The sequence below is a fragment of the Etheostoma spectabile genome, chromosome 2 (genome assembly GCF_008692095.1).
Source record: "Etheostoma spectabile isolate EspeVRDwgs_2016 chromosome 2, UIUC_Espe_1.0, whole genome shotgun sequence".
Lineage (NCBI taxonomy): Eukaryota > Metazoa > Chordata > Actinopteri > Perciformes > Percidae > Etheostoma > Etheostoma spectabile.
Genome location: NC_045734.1, coordinates 11,442,439 through 11,449,407, shown reverse-complemented (window position 1 = coordinate 11,449,407; position 6,969 = coordinate 11,442,439). Strand labels below are relative to the sequence as shown.

The following is a 6,969-nucleotide window of genomic DNA, read 5'->3' as shown; positions in this document are numbered from 1 at the left end:
GCCAACAAGTGCTGAGCACCTCCGGGAACTCCTTCAAGACTGTTGGGAAACCATTTCAAGTGACTACCTCTTGAAGCTCATGAAGAGAATGCGTGCGTGCGTGCGTGCGTGCGTGCGTGCAACATCCCTGGACAGCTGTCCACCAAACCAGGGAAGGAGCATGTTGCTTTGAGTAACACCGGAGGGAAGTTGGCTGTGCAATCTGGCTCTGCAAATCATCTTTAAAAGACGGAACAGCTCAAAGATCACGGCCCACATGCACTGTGGATCTGTTAAACCCAGCACATTTGCTCATTTGTCCTGGTGGCGCCTTCTCATCTTATGGCCCAATAAAAACTGGAGCACAATAAATGTTCAGCTGCATGTTGATTGCGTAGTGAAGAGACATCAAATTGTTTTAAAAACCTTTCCACTTCTCAAGTTGGACCAATCCGAAGCAGAGCACAATACATGTCTTTCAACAGGATTTGTTTATATTTGATGTATTTGTCAGTTTCCAGATATATTTTCTACAAGATGAATTGTAAAGTTTCAAATCTGTGGGTAAATATAGAATATGATTGGGGTGTCACGATTCTCTAAATCGTTGATTCGATTACATTTTCGATTCTAAGGTCACGATTTGATTCTCAATTTTTTTCTGTATTTTTAAAGCACAGGTTGCTATGCCATTTTTAGACTAGACTCGTAATAGAATGTCTGACCTTTGTTAGCAATGTAACACATTACATTGTCAAATTTAAAACATTTATTAACAACATAATATAACAATAACATATCTTCAGTCAATTGGAAACTTGACATTTTGTCAAAGTAAAAAAGAAAAAAAAGTTTAACAACGATCCTAAAGGCAGACGCTTTGCACCACACACAGTTTGAGCCCCGAACATCGTCTTCCAGGCAGCGCTGCCTGGAAGGCACTAGAATTAGGCAATGGTTATGGCAAGCCCCCAGGAAGAGCGCCATGTCTGAAAGCCACCATGGGCTTAGCGGATAAAGACCCGTGGGACTGCGCCCGCCCATGTCGTCTTGCACTGGGCATGCTCATATGACCGTTATCCAAAGGTCCTTTAGGGGTAATGGACATAGCCAATGGTTGTAATTCACCATGTGTTCTATTAATACATCCATGGTATTATCTTATCATACAATAAAAGGGATGTATGTATTTATGTATGTATGTATGTGTGCTGTAAAGCCTGTTACGTGGCTGTAACGTCATTAGCGATTCCCAAACTGCCGGGGCTATCGGCTTGTAGCTAACATCAGCGGTAGCTAGCATGGATGTATTAATAAAATGATAACACAGCTAAACTAGCTGTTAGGGCTGCACAATCAATTGAATTTTGATCACGATTTGGCTTCCCACGATCAAATTTGAGTGATTGCGCGACATTTTAAATGCGTCATTCCGTTAATAGAACGCTCCGAGTTTTTTTGCAAAGCCAATCTACCCCTCCGTAAACCACTGTCTGATCATGTGTCAGTCAGAGTGGTTCCCTGCACCGCGCAGCTTAGTTTCTAGATGTAGACAGTCACAAAGGACAGAGTAACGTGAGGAAAATCCCACAACAGATAGCAGTCGGTTATACGTCGGTCACAAGGTTTACCAGTTTACCAGTAAATACAACATTTTGTCCCATCTGTGTTGTTTTTCCGACAACAGCAGTGACCGGTGCTAGTCGGTGCTAGTCGGTGTTTGTTAGCTCAGAGTGCGACTAACATCTTTCCTAGGTCGCACCGGTGCACCTAATGTCCTTGCATCCACTGCCTCCCCACAAACAAAGCAATGTTGTTTATATCAATATGGTTCATTTTTGCGTTACATGACCCATTTCTTCTGTAAAGCCGTGCCTGTGTTTGGATCTCTTCTATTACTCTATGAGCAGCCCCGCCCCCATTCACTCACACACGGCTCCCAGCAACCGTGTTGCAGCTGTAAGACATGTGAACATGGCAGTATCGACAATTCCATTTTTTTGATTTTGATTTAAAATCTAAATTGTGACACCTTTTTAATACATAAAGTAATAACAATGTGACAAACCTTGTGCGCAACATTAATACGTGTAAATATTTTAAAACTGATTAGCACTTTATTAAAGTTCTTCATCAAAACTACCGTAAATAAAAAACAACTAAATGTTCACTTTGCATTTTTAATCTTTCGCAATGTGTACACTATATCCCAGTTAGCATGGATTGGATGAATTGCAGGAAGAATATGACTGGACACATTTTTAACCAAACTCAAAACTCAACTGCCTCAAATGCTTCAGGTTTTGTTACTATACTCACACATGTCATGCCACTATGTCGCTTGCCACAAAAGATCTCATGTCTCCATTCACTGCAACATAGAGTATATCCAATGCACCCTTAAAAAGCAGGCCTGATTGGCTATGCTCAGATCACTGGCACTGGCAATACTGGTGCAAAGGCATCCACTACTACTACTACTACTGCATATCAGGATAGCTTCATTACATAATTTTTATTGTGTAAATCTGTTTCATTTCACATAAATTATTTAAAGGTACTTTGTCATATACGTATAGCAAAATTCATTTATTTATTGGCAAAGTTATCTCTTCTCTATACTACATATCTAACAAAATTCAGTTTAAGTGCAATCAGAGGCAGTAAACGATTAGAATTATTTTGTTTTATTTTAAACTAATGTTACCACATTTCAATATCAAAGTTGAAAATAAAAGTAAAAGAAATTTGCACTTTGAAACTTCAGTCTGATTTCCTACATTTCTTTGTCAATTAAATAGAATATTCACTTCTCTTTCCGGTCTGTTGGTGCCCAAAGCTTTTGTTGTCTGCAGTGTGGAGGGTAAAATGTGTCCATCTTTGCTGTCTGGTCCTCGGGGGGCCTTGCTATGTAAGCCTTGCTCGTGAACTATGAAAGCCGGCCCTTGCCGCAGCTTCTTTTACTCGCATGAAACACCCACATCTTTGATGCTGTTTCTACCAGAAATCCCTCCCTACCCCCACCCCTACCCACCACCAGCAGCCCCTATCTGAAGTAATGTGCAGCAGTGTAGAAATCTCATCGCTCAGTCAAAAGCCGGAATACCATTTTAAGTGATAAAGAGGGTAAAGCCATTTACAGCATACAATCAAGCTTGCCTGTTTACTCCAATAATTTTTCTGCGGATAATGTAAACAATAGTATTCAACCTTATGAATCTCCCGCTTGTCTCTGTGTCTTAACCACAGAGCTGCTCCCCGTCAATTTGACAGAACTTGTCGAAATGATACTGTTCATCTTACCTCCACATTCTACCTTTTTTAAATTACCCCAATTATCTCAAAGTAGACATTTACAATTACAGGGTCTCGAGGTGACATATTTGTCACTGGTTGGTCTCGAAGATGACTGCATCACTGAAGGAGAACATGTAGTTGCTATGTTGTGGTGGTGCAGCACACCAGTACCTGCAAGCCACTGCATTGCAAGCATGCCTGTTTTGACATTTACCCAATTACTTCATTGATGTTCATCAATTCAGTAAAGAAATGCAGACAAGGATACAAAAGATAAATGCCACGAGGCAATCTGTATGGAAGGTGGTGCTTCCTATCACCTCACCTGTTGAAAGAAATGGAACGAAACGCTCCATGGAGGATGTGGTGGGTGACGCACACAATCCTCACTGTGGGTTGGCGCGAAGTGAGAGTGCTGTCTGTGTCGATCTGGGGTTCACATTACCCTCTTTGGGGTCACATTTCACATGGCCGCCTCCAGCTGCTCGACACCAAAGCGCTGCTCAGCAATCTAATGGAGTTGCACTGAGACAAAACCACAGGTGAGATCTTGAGGAAATTCAACTTAATGTAAGACAAAACATTCAGAAAAATGACTCTATTATGATGTAACTATATATCAGTATATTATTAGTATTCCATCAATGGTCGTCTGGTAGAAGTATCTGTTGACTGTTTCTAGTGGTTGAGAACTGGGGACTTAATCAAGCAATAACGCCGGGGGAAAAAATGATTTTCAACTAATCTTCTGGCCAATCACGAGCAAAGGTAACTGCTTGGATGCTGGGAAATGAGCCATTGACTTGAACGCACACCGGCTAATGGCCTGATTATTTGCTCATCAGGGTGATGTGATTGTGTACGTGTGAGACTGTGTACATGCGTGGATATGTGAACGTCTATATGTATGCTTCTTGGGGATTGGTGGTGGTGGTGAAGGCGGTGCTGGTCACATCTCAGCATGGTAATAAAAGCCGGAGCTGTTGTCACAAAACTCAGCCCCTACGCCCAGCTTTTAAGTGCTGCCTCTATTCTCAGAGAGCAGCAGACACATTACAGAGAGGGGAGAGAGGAAGAAAGGCTCGGGGAAAAGGGGGGGGGGGGGGGGGGGGGGGGGGGGGGGGGGAGCGAGGGGGTTTGTGAGGCCTGTGGCTGAAGGATTGATTTTAAATGTTCTGCAAAGGCAGTGTTTACTATCCTCTCTGGCTAGCCCCCTGACAGCGCAGCATCAAAACAAGATTTGTCCCCCCTTCCCCCACCCAACAGAAAGAAGGCAAGGAAGCAGGAAAGGCAATAGTTGCTTAAAATGACGGTTCTCCATGGCCAAATGCTTAGTTTGCCCCAAAAAGTAGTACAGTTGGTGCTTGCCATGGAAAGACTTTGTCGGTTTTGCTACCATTTGCTTCTAAAATAACTGGATACTCCAAACTGGAGTCCAAATGTTATTGAATGACATCACGCCATAGTCTTTACCTTAACTTAAATTTTACCTTAAAATGTGTTACTTCATCCGACTTGTTTGGCATACTTCGCAAGATGGTGTGGTGTGTCTTGATGTGTTCTAATGGGCAACCATAACTCATTAGCAGTCATTACTAATGGGTGTGACATTAATGGGTTTTAGCCTGGCACTGGTTTTCTGGCTCAGTCCTCGCTACAGCAGATAAGCCTCTTTCTCTGCTTGCATAATGAGGAAATTGACAGTTTATCTGAGGTAGGTTACAGAGTGTGTAATGTGTAGAATGCATTACTGTAAACGAAGAGTTGAATGTGAAGGCTAAGGCTGGTGGTGTTCTATATTTTTCATATTTTAAGCAAATTTAATGAAAAGACCAAAACCAACAATAGGTTTGTTTGTCTTTCAGAATGTTCCAACTTCCTACACCATCTATGGCTCTAACACCCATTAGCCCACTGGTTGCAAAATGAGTTCTTTTTTTTAACGTCATGGCGAAATCAATAAACACATCGCAGAAGACAACAACATATTACAAAAGACACTCCGTCATTTATTTAAGTTAGTAGAGAGTATCAGTAGAAAACTGCATCTTTAAAATAACTATCAGTTTTTTTGATGGTGCCTTTTTGTTCAATGATCAATTTGTTAAACAAAAGAAAGTTGGAAATAGTTTCCTTTGTAGTTTTTTTATTCAACAAGCAATTTATTGTATTTTAACATTATACTGAAAGCAGCAGAACTGAGTACACTTTAATATGTATATTTAAGAAATATCGTTCAAATTCAACAATATATATATATAGCGTATTATTCAATAACATGTTTGCATAGTTTTTTCATATTGTGCAGCCCTACTTTTAACTAAACTATTTTTTATTATTTCATTTTTGAAGTAAGTAATTTGCTAAAAAGAGGTAAATAACCTATTTGTTGGGGACTCTTTACAACTGCAGAATAATACACATTTTGTATGCTAGTTTTAAGGCAGCGGTACATGGGATAGACTTAATAAACTACAGTGCCCATGTACTTTACGTTGTAATGAAGGAACCAGGGCGACAGTGTAGCTCACTGATGTCTTTTTGAGCTCTATGGCATTTACCCATAGGAAAACGCCATTTGTATTAAGGGTGTCACGAATTCGATTTTAAATTGAAATTAAGTTAAAATCTAGACTAAGAAAATAAAAAAATGGAATCGTCGATGATGCCACGCCCTCATGTCACGTTCCGTCTGCTTGCCAAGCGGAAAAGAACACAGACGTGTAGCCCACATGGATGTCTTAAGAGATGATTCTACCACCACTACATTGGAGGCGCTAATGAACTAGATTACTACACACACAGTAGCAGAAGAAGACCAGCTAAACACTGCCAAAACAGATGAGGTAAAAAAATAAAACAGGAGTGAGTCGTTTCATTCTCCTGGCTTAGTGACATGACTTGGGTTAATTAACCGGCTCTTTGGTCAGTTTGTCAACACGAGTGTTGATATCATTCCGGTCACCCTCCTCTTATTAAGCTACAGCCAGTCAAAAGAAGTAGGCAGTGTGGACGTATTTTGGATTTCCATTAAGTTTTGTTAACATTTGCGTTGTTGACAAAAAGCCACAGTTTGCAAGTTCTGCTATATGCATGAACCACATTCTTCCACTAGCAGCACGACTAACATGGCAGTTATCTGTGTGATATACATGTTCAACTGTTCGGAAAATATTATTGTTCAGAGAAGACTATGGTCATGCCTGTTTTTTTTGTTTTTTTTGTTTTTGTGAACATGAGTGTCATCTTCTGTGAAGAAGACTGCAGTTACAAAAGAGAAACTAGATGGCAGGTTATTTTGCTTAAGTTTCCAATTGACTGAAGATATGTTATTGTTACATTATGTTAAAACATTTTAAATTGTAGTGTGGTACATTGTGAACAAAGATATTATATTGCATAAAAAGTCTAGTCTAAAAATGGCATAGCTACCTGTGCTTTAAAAATAAATAAATGTACAAATCAAGAATCTAACAGTGACCGTAGAATTGAGAATGGAATCGGATCAAGGATTTGGGGTAGGCCTGCACGATTCGGGGAAAAATATGAATCACGATTTTTTTGCTTAGAATTGATTTCACAATTCTCTGCCACGATTGTTTTGAACATGATAAAATAAAACAATTTGGCAGTACCAAACATAGATGGTTTTTTTTGGCACCTATAGCACATTGTGCATCACCACAAGCCTGT

General features: G+C 40.2%; 1 long non-coding RNA gene across 1 annotated transcript in view; it reads left to right on the top strand.

Moving 5' to 3' along the window:
* LOC116697831 (uncharacterized) overlaps positions 1–6,969 on the top strand; it is a 70,100-nt gene that overhangs the window by 20,278 nt on the left and 42,853 nt on the right. The window lies entirely within an intron of this gene.